We start from the raw sequence: 10,875 nt of genomic DNA on the forward strand, positions 1-10,875 counted from the left end.
CTCCCTTACCCCGCGCCCTTTTATTGTTGCTGATGCTGCATCTTGGGTGTGAGGCGCAGCTTCTGCCTCCCTCCCTGCCTCCCTGTCTCCCTGCCTGCCTCCCTGCCTCCCTTCCTGCCTCTGAGGCACGCGAGGAACCCTGAGTGCCTCAGAGAAGCAACAGGAGCGGCACATTGATGATGGATGTTGCCATAAATCGTCAGGGAAGTGTAGTATGGAGAGAGGGTTGGCTGGCTGGCTGTGACTGGCTGCCTGGCTGGCTGTGGCTGGCTGTGACTGGCTGTGGCTGGCTGTGACTGGCTACCTTGCTGGTTGCCTGACTGGATGTGGTTGGCTGCCTGACTGGCTTTGGCTGGCTGTAGTTGGCTGATTAGCTGTCCTCGACCTGTTCAACGTGAAAAGGTGACATCATTGTAATATTTCCTACCTGGGCGCTGTTGTCTGTTCCTCACATTACCTGCAGAGTTCCCTCATAACCTAAATGTCTTGGCCCCATACCACTCTGGGCCCCTCCTGCCTTGGCCCTTAACGAACTGCCTCTGTGTGCTAAGGGCCAATTTAACAGATTTACATATAAGTAGAGCAAGGTCAGTGAGACGAATTAAAGTTCTAATTTAAAACTCTAGATATGAGCAACCACCTGGAATTCAGCTCAAAAATAACACTCAAGAGTCATATCACCGATAGGCATCATTTTTTGAAAACTGCAGGTCAATTTGGGAACAAATATGACAAATCGGCGTTTTCACTAATTTGCATTATTTCGTTACAAAAAGTTGTAAATTAGAACTCTAAATATGTACAATCACCCTGAATTCTGGTAAAATATAACGCTCAAGAGTCATATTTCGGATAGGCATCGTATTTTGAAAGCCTTTGACACAATACCTTATAAAAGGCTGTTTCAAAAGTTTGAAAAACAGGCAGAGTAAAAAGGCAAGGTCCTCCAGTGGGTAAGGGAGTATCTAAGCAACAGGAAACAGGGAGTAAATGTGAGGGGGAGACATGACAGTGGCGAGATATTACAAGCGGAGTCCCACAGGGCTCTGTATATAAGTAGAGCAAGAAATAACCCATCATATTTCTGATATATGTAAACGATCTTCCAGAGGGTATAGACTCATTCCTCTCAATGTTTACTAATGATGCAAAAATTATAAGAAGAATCAAGACAGATGAAGATAGACAGAAACTACAGTATGTAATAATGTCAGTAATCTTTCAAAGCCTTGTATATATATCACTTATGTCAGACTAATTATGATGTATGCAGCTTCAGCCTGAAGTCCATACTTAGTTAAACACAAGCCAACGTTAGAAAAGATTGAGATGTCTGCCACCAGACTAGTTCCAGAACTGAGAGGTACGAGCTACGAGGAAAGACTACGGGAGCTAAACCTCACGTCCCTGGAAGACAGAAGAGTAAGAGAAGATATCACCACCTACAAAATTCTCAGAGTAATTGACCTTGTGGACAAAGACAAACAAACTATTTAGCATGGGTGGAGAACAGACAAATGGACACAGGTGGAAACTGAGTACCCAAATGAGTCACAGAGACATTATAATTTTTTTTTTCAGTGACAGAGTAGTTAACAAATGGAATCCATTAGAGAGTGATGTGGTGGAGGCAGACTCCATACACAGTTTCAAACGTAGATTTGATAGAGATAGATAGAGCCCAATAGGCTCAAGAATACGAACACCAGTTGATTGACAGTTGAGAGGAGGATACCAAAGAGCCTAAGCTCAACTCCTGCAAGCACAACTAGGTGAGTACTAAACTCAAAATCTCCCCTCCCATATATCATCCGCATGTCAGAAAATATTCTCAGCCTCTAGCCAGGAATATGGACCAAGGACCATACTGAGTAGAGAGGTACCTTAAGAGAAGCAAAGGGGAGAAAAATAGTTGTGTGAGAGAGTAAAAGGGGGGGACAAGGAAAGGGAAATTGTGGGATGGAGAAGGTGTGAGAGAGAGAGAGAGAGAGAGAGAGAGAGAGAGAGAGAGAGAGAGAGAGAGAGAGAGAGAGAGAGAGAGAGAGAGAGAGAGAGAGAGATGATAGCCTAGAGGTCAGAAGTATTTGTCATCACGAATGAAAGGTAAAATTATTAACAAAAGAGAGGAGAGATAAGATAAGCAACTTACACTAGACTACCAGAGATCACGCTTTAAGAAAGATAGGATAGACAAGACCACCAAGCAGAGGTCTTGGTGGTCCAGGGCCTCTGGTGGTCCAGGGCCTCTGGTGGTCCAGGACCTCTGGTGATCCAGGGCCTCTGGTGGTCCAGGACCTCTGGTGGTCCAGGACCTCTGGTGGTCCAGGACCTCTGGTGGTCCAGGGCCTCTGGTGGTCCAGGACCTCTGGTGGTCCAGGACCTCTGGTAGTCCAGGACCTCTGGTGGTCCAGGACCTCTAGTGGTCCAGGACCTCTGGTGGTCCAGGACCTCTGGTGGTCCAGGATCTCTGGTGGTCCAGGACCTCTGGTGGTCCAGGACCTCTGGTGGTCCAGGACCTCTGGTGGTCCAGGGCCTCTGGTGGTCCAGGACCTCTGGTGGTCCAGGACCTCTGGTGGTCCAGGACCTCTGGTGGTCCAGGACCTCTGGTGGTCCAGGACCTCTGGTGGTCCAGGGCCTCTGGTGGTCCAGGACCTCTGGTGGTCCAGGACCTCTGGTAGTCCAGGACCTCTGGTGGTCCAGGACCTCTGGTGGTCCAGGACCTCTGGTGGTCCAGGACCTCTGGTGGTCCAGGACCTCTGGTGGTCCAGGACCTCTGGTGGTCCAGGACCTCTGGTGGTCCAGGACCTCTGGTGGTCCAGGACCTCTGGTGGTCCAGGACCTCTGGTGGTCCAGGACCTCTGGTGGTCCAGGACCTCTGGTGGTCCAGGACCTCTGGTGGTCCAGGACCTCTGGTGGTCCAGGATTAGAGTAGACAGGACAAATAAACTGAGTGTTATAAGGAAGTTATGGCAGACAAGCTCTTAACAGTGAAGGAAGAATAAAGGTACCATACTGCACCTGCTGTAAGTTACAGTTGTGGTGTAACTTCAAGATATCATCTCTTCCTCTGAGTGAATACTAAAAGTCACGATCGGGCGTCTTCTTCAGGCAGTAATTTGAGGAAAATATCATCCCATAAAGTTCACTGTTGCTAGTTACGTTTCCTGGTGGTATAATACATTTGAGCTCCGTGTTTCATTATTTATTAACGCATTATATTATTTACTGTGTTGACAATGTGGCTATAAGCCGTCTTTCATTGTGCTAATTAATAGTAAAGTCAGATAATTAAAGTAAATGATGATCCCTTTATCTCGATGTATTTTCAGACAGGGTTTAAATAAAAGAAGTTAGAATATACACTCCCTCGATTATTTTCACTGAGAATGCTGAGATGGCCCTGGGTTGGTCCTGGGTTCGATCCCAGGCGCCGGCGAGAAACAATGGGCAGTTTCTTTCACCCTATGCCCCTGTTACCTAGCAGTAAAATAGGTACCTGGGTGTTAGTCAGCTGTCACGGGCTGCTTCCTGAGGGTGGAGGCCTGGTCGAGGACCGGGCCGCGCGGACACTAAAGCCCCGAAATCATCTCAAGATAAACCTCAAGATATGGCAATGTTGTCAAGGCAAACAAAGACACCACAAGCCTTCATCTTATTAATAATCATGACGTATTTATAACCTCAAGGAAACAACGGCCTTAAAAGTCTTGAACAAATCCACAAGGGCAGTGACGAGGATTCGAACCTGCGTCCGAGAGCATCCCAGACGCTGCCATAAAAGTCTTCCTCTGACGCGTCGTGTCAGAGGAAGACATAGTCCGCACTATGTTTGTGATCTTTTATCTTAACTAAGAAATCTTAATGTTTAATGCAGCAGGAGTAACTGTGGGGTGGGTTATCTATCACGCTAACACTCTCGGCCGCCGCTCCATCACCCTCTTCCGACGGCCTCATCCATCACACTAAGGGGTCACGCTTTTTGGCCTTCAGTTAAATCTAATCCTTACAAGTGGTAGAGACTGGACATGTATCTCGGGCTGGGTGGCTGGCAGTCCCACACGCTGGTCTAATTAGAGGGCAGAATGGTCAAACAGGGCTACTAATTGTTACATACGGCTTGATCATGGCTGAGGACGGATCGAAACGTTATCGTTTCATCACCTTCTGGTGTGTGCTTTGGTCATCATATCTACAGCAACATTGTTGTGATTCATCGTCTGCAAATAGCTACTAGAGCTTAAGTCAAGGAAACTAGGTGGAGGGAGCAGGAGGCTGAACGCCAGGTACCAAGTGGGAGATGAACTCTTTAGTGCAACGGACAGAGTGAAGGATGTGGGAGTTGACGCCACACCGAATCATTCTCCTGAAGCCCACATCAAATGGATATAATTATCGATATATGAGCGGTTGGCTATCATTAGAAATGCCTATAGAAATTTGTGTATCTCATATATTAGACCAAACTTGGAGTATGTGAGGACTCATTCAGAACATTGTACACAACATATGTCAGACCAATCCTGGAGTACGCAGCTCCGGCATAGAGTCCGTATCATATCAAGCAAAAGATTAAATTGGAGAAGGTCCATATGTATGCCACTTGCCCAGTAACCGAACTGAGGGGTATGAGCTACGCGGAGAGACTACGGGAACTAAGAGAGAGAGAGAGAGAGAGAGAGAGAGTGTGCGTCTCTGGCCCCTATCTCTAGAGACAGGCTGGTCATAAGCACCGAGCAGGAGGCCACCACCAACAGTCTGCTGGCTCCCAAGTGAGGTTATAAATCTGTCCACTTGTTGCAGGAACACGTCTGACTCATAAATACTGGACCTGATCACCCGAGTCAGTCACGCAGGACCCAACACTGCCACACGGCAGCCCAACCCTGCGGCTCCACACCTGCTCCTTCTTCCTCCTCCTTCTCTCCCTCGTCCTCCTCCTCGTCCTACCCCTCGTCCTCCCCCTCGTCGTCCTCTTCCTCCTCCTCATTCTCCCCTTTTCCCCCTTTGAATGCCTTGTCAAATGAGACCATCTGATAGGAGAATGAGAATTTAGACAGCCGACGATTAGAAAGGCGGGATCCAAGAGCTAATCGCACGATCCTGCAGGCACAAGTGGTAAATAAACACACACACACACACACACACACACACACACACACACACACACACACACACACACACACACACACACACACACACACACACACACACACACACACACACGGGAGATACCACAGCGCTATGATTGAGTTCCTCAGATTGTGAACAGCAACAGAGAGCAAATTTAAAAACATTTAGGCAAAGAAAAGACCAACCCAAACTTGTCCAAAGCCACATCAGAAGAGAAACAATAGTTATGGAACAAGTGGGAAACTGAGGATAAAGGAGGATATATTTTCAGAGAAAGACAAGGTCATGTGTGAGGAACTCAAAAGACTTAAGGTCATCAGAACAGAGCAAGAAAAAGTACCTGAACAGAATGGAAAACTTTAAGACTAGTAAATATGAGGAACAGAGGCAATTTGTGGAAGTGGTCACGACTAAGGCTGTAGAACAAGATAAAATCTCACCAAAAATACAAGAGAACCCAAATACATAATTTATACTCACATAAGTCAGGACACATTCTTCCGTCTGGTTCAGAAGGGAATCCTAAGCTCTCGGGTATCACTCAACAACGTTGCTCACGCTACAGAATGCCGTTTCAATGCACAAGTGAAGCGAGGGGGCCATAGCTTTCCGTCTTCCCCAAGACTATTCCTACCAGACAGTGGTGGCTGCGACAGTAGCAGCTTCGCTTACCTGTCGTCTGAGGCTACTCTTAAGCCCCAGAAAGCCTGTGGAGGCTTTCCTTGTCGTTCTTTGGAGGCTACTCTTATCGCACAATCCAGGTACAATCTTTTTTGGATGCTATTCTCTCCCGTTCCTACTGGTGGCTATAGGGAGATAAACAGTGGAAACGTAGGAAAATAAAGAGGGAGGAAAGGAAGGAGAGAAACAGTGTTGGTAAGAGTGGTAATGGTTGGAACAACTCGTAGTGAGAGGGAGAATAAACCATATCTGTTGAAGTTAATGCTGCAGAAAACTGGTAGCAACGCTCTTGTATGGCCATGAGCAGAGGGCGGAGAGGAGGAGAAGGAAGTGGTGAGGGAGAGAGAAGGGGTGAGGGAGGGGAAGGGGAGGACTGGTGAGGGAGGGGAATTGAGATGGGGAAAGGAGAAAGGCTGATATGGAGAGGAAGTAGGTGAGGAATGGAGGTCAAGAGGAAGGAGAATGAAGAGTAAGAGAAAGGCAACCAGTCAGAAAATAGATATAGGGTAGACCTTGAGACAGACGGCAACTTGGATTCCAAGACGTGAAGGCCTACACACGCACTCCCCCCCCCCCGGACCTTACAATTCTCAACACATATCACACACACACACACACACACACACACACACATACATTGCGGGACCAAAGAGCCAAAGCTCAACCCCCGCAAGCACAAATAGGTGAGTACACACACTCACACACACACATACACTCTCTTTCTCTCTCTCACACATACATTTGTTCAGCCTATTGAAATTCCGGGCAGCGACAGCTACAACGACAAGTCAGCCCCCACTTTCTATCGAGCCTTCCCCTGTGGATCGCTGTGAAATATGTAAATCCTGTGGCCGGGACCTATCTGGGGCCCTTGTCCGCTCCTATAGCCTCTCGTCTGTGACTCTGCCTTCGTCCCAACCACTATCACCGACACTACCACTATCATCAACACCTCAATCACCACCATCAACACCTCAATCACCACCATCGCCATCAACACAATCTATTTCGCCCAAATTACAAAACCACTATCACAAAACCTTCCAGCACCAGCACTACCACGACCACGAAAATTACCAGCGATACACCTTCACCAACTATACCTCCACCACAACCACATCATCAACAATGACAATTATCACCAACAACAGCAACATTAACACAGGCATCAATTCATCATTCATCAATAACACTACAACACCCGTTCCTTCCGCCTCACAATCGATGAAACGATGAGAGATAGATATCACAAGTGAACTCAGAGAGAGAGAGAGAGAGAGAGAGAGAGAGAGAGAGAGAGAGAGAGAGAGAGAGAGAGAGAGAGAGAGAGAGAGAGAGAGAGAGAGAGAGGTTCAGTACACAGCTAGGAAGCTTGACCGTACCCAGCATCATGATACTCCCAGTAGTTCAGAAACATTTCAGTGTTGGACAGTTACATAACAAACTACTAGTTTTGATAACTCATACAAACAGAATAAAGCTTTTTTGTGTTTGTTTTTGCACGAGGGATATACTGCCGGACTTTTTGTATAAACATACAAACATATATTGGCTAGTTTTTAATTCACTTTTGCAACAAAATGTTTTTTTATGTGTGTTAAAAGCTTCTAAATTTTATTTTTTTTCATTTACATTTGATATCATGTTAATGAAAATATTTGACTACGAATAGTTCAAACTAAAATATTAGATTTTACTTTGAGAAATTAGGCTAATCTTAATTTTGACACGTTTTGATCTGGATACACTCAAAAAAGAATATTTCTGGATTAAAACTACCTGACAGGGAGAGGTACTCGACAATTATTGAAATTCCATAAAACACAAAGACTCAGCAGCATCTTCGCTATACGGCCAGGACACAGCAGGGAAGGAATAATATTCAGACAGAATATGGCAGCGTCTGGGATCCTCTAAGACGTAGGTTCGAACCCTCGTCACGGCTTTTGTCGATTTGTTAGAATAGTATTCAGCTTTACGTAGCAGAGTGACTACCTCCTGGGTCCTTCGTGGCAGTTAATGCTCTGCAACGATTGATCAATCAATCTGGGTGGGCATAGACATTGTCAACAGATCAGTCAAATAAAAATGGTTATTCATAAATGGTGTTGAATGTGGTAGGACAAACAAACATGCAAACTTAATGGGAGGGGGGACGTAAAACTCCCTTCTAATGCTTTATATGTGCTTTTTCCCCCTATCTTGAGGTTATCTTGAGTTGATTTCGGGGCTTTAGTGTCCCCGCGGCCCGGTCCTTGACCAGGCCTCTACCCCCAGGAAGCAGCCCGTGACAGCTGACTAACACCCAGGTACCTATTTACTGCTAGGTAACAGGGGCATTCAGGGTGAAAGAAACTTTGCCCATTTGTTTCTGCCTCGTGCGGGAATCGAACCCGCGCCACAGAATTACGAGTCCTGCGCGCTATCCACCAGGCTACGGGGCCCCCATAGGATATAGATTTTCTTTTTAACCCCCTAACTCAGTTCAATTATCTGATGCAGGTTAAATGTTGCTAACAATGAACAATAACTTATCTGAAACTGAGTTCTTAAAATGTTTTGAGAGGTAATCTCCAAGCCATATTTGATTCAATTACTCATAACAGGATCCTGAATATGTCAAATATTATTCGGTACCAAGCAGAGTACCATCTTCCCACGAATGGCAAGATGGTACTTGCCATTTGGTAAGATGGTAACTACAGTAACTTGATGGTAACCTGGAAGATGGTCACTATGCAGAGTTTGAGGAAACGCAGGAAAATTAGTTCTAAAAAATATTGGTAGTGAGAATAACAGTTTTAAAAGTGAAAACGCGTAAAGGAAGTCGAGTTATGAGGACAAGCGCTTTGGGAGTGTGTGACTATGTAGCACTTGGAAGGGATATGATGATAAGGAACACATGGACTCAATGAGCATTCATTTAGGCCCCTTAACTCGACGTTTGGTTCATCCCACAGCGCCTGTTCTGCTTACCAAAAATGGCCCACTAGATACTCAGATTAGTCGCCGAAGCTTCGAAGCGAAGAATTATTGACGGAACCGTTACCATCCACTTTAATCATTGGGGATCGAACGAGAGCCCAACAAAAGAAGTCCAAAGGAAGGGAGACAAAAACTATGAGAAGAAAGCGCCCAGCCATTTCGACTGTATAACAGTGGGAAGGGATCAGGATAGGAGGTTTGAGATGAGACGGGGGAATGGAATGGTGACCAACCACGTGGACGGTCGGGGATTGAACGCCGACCTGCATGAAGCGAGGCCGTCGCTCTACCGTCCAGGTAAAGTGGTTGTAGTCGAAATAATGATAAATGAGAGCAAAAATGCAGGAACCAGAAGCTGGTGCTTCAAACACAACAAGGAAGGTTTAAGCTGGAAAGCGCAAATAAATATACAGACACACACACACTCAAACATAACAAAAACAAACACACTCACACACACACTCAAACATAACAGAAACAAACACACACACACGGTGCACCAGGGCGACAAATATACACAGACCTTGGACATAAAAACTCCTCGATACATTAACGCAGTGTTACATGCAACTTTAAGGGGCCCAAATCTTATTTCCTCGCTCGTGTAAATAGAGTGAGTTTGGAATTGCTGGATATGCACTAGCAAGGATATACACCGAATATACACTACAGGCAGCAATAAAGGCACCACATACCGGTTTCGTCAACACAAGTATAAAGCCTATCGCCAGGGCATTTGTCCGAGCTCCATTCCTCTACACACACATTATAACTCCTACTATAAAATGGACATTATATTTTTGTAGTTACGAGAAACAAATTATACATTTTTTTTAACAAGAAACAAGAAAATCTATGAATATGAACTTCATTTGAATATTATCAAATGGAAAGTATCGGAGTATCGGAGTTTTTTTGGAATGGAAAAATGGAAAGTTTTCGGAGTATCATTTTGTTTTACCACGAATACAATCAAATTATTAGAATAAACTTGCATTTCCAGTGGCTGGAAATTTGGGAAAATTTCATAGAAAAGTTCTGATCTGTATGATGTTATATTTCTTGTTCCTTTGAAAAATGTTGGCTGGCAAGGGCTACAGATCTTCCAGGTATCGAACCTGCGATTATCCAGGGAACATCCCACTGGCTATCACAGTACTCATACCACTCCACCATCTTATGAATGTTACTGAAATTGGTCCTGGAGCTCACACGCTGCTTCAGACGCCCCTGACCACGACCCAGCATCACTCGAGATACGTTTTGGCCACAGTTGGGGTAGCCATAGATTTTATAATGATTTTCAGCTGACAGACCATTCAGGGGTGGAATTAGACCTAGGATTATCCCCTGTTACTACTTTTTCTCTGTGTTTGTGTGTGTACATACACAGGATGTGTGTGAATATTGTGTATATATTCACAGTATATGTGTGAATATTGTGTGTATATTCACAGTATATGTGTATTCACCTAGTTGTGCTTGCGGGGGTTGAGCACTGACTTTTTGGTCCCGCCTCTCAACTGTCAATCAACTGAGGAACAGGTTCCTGAGCCTACTGGGCTCTATCATATCTACATTTGAAACTGTGTATGATGTCAGCCTCCCCTACATCACTGCCTAATGCATTCCCTCTGTTAACTACTCTGTCACTTAAAAAGTTCTTTCTAACGTCTCTGTGACTCATTTGGGTTACTCAGTCTCCACCTGTGTCCCCTTGTTCGTGTATCACCCGTGTTAAACAGTTTATCTTTATCTACCTGTCAATTCCTCTGAGAATTTTATAGGTAGTGTGTATGTGTGTGTGTGTGTGTGTGTGTGTGTGTGTGTGTGTGTGTGTGTGACAGTGTGTGAACGCATCAGAGAAAGTGCTTACAGCTGGCCATGACTCAAAGTGGCTCTACGGACTTTGTGTGTGTGGGTGTGTGTGTAGGTGTGTGTGTGTGTGTGTGTGTGTGTGTGTGTGTGTGTGTGTGTGCGTGTGTGTGTGTGTGTGTGTGTGTGTGCGTGTGTGTGTGTGTGTGTGTGTGTGTGTGTAGCAAGTTGGTGAAGTGTGGGAGTTTAAAGCTTGACTGAGAC

This window comes from Procambarus clarkii, chromosome 57 (genome assembly GCF_040958095.1).
Source record: "Procambarus clarkii isolate CNS0578487 chromosome 57, FALCON_Pclarkii_2.0, whole genome shotgun sequence".
Lineage (NCBI taxonomy): Eukaryota > Metazoa > Arthropoda > Malacostraca > Decapoda > Cambaridae > Procambarus > Procambarus clarkii.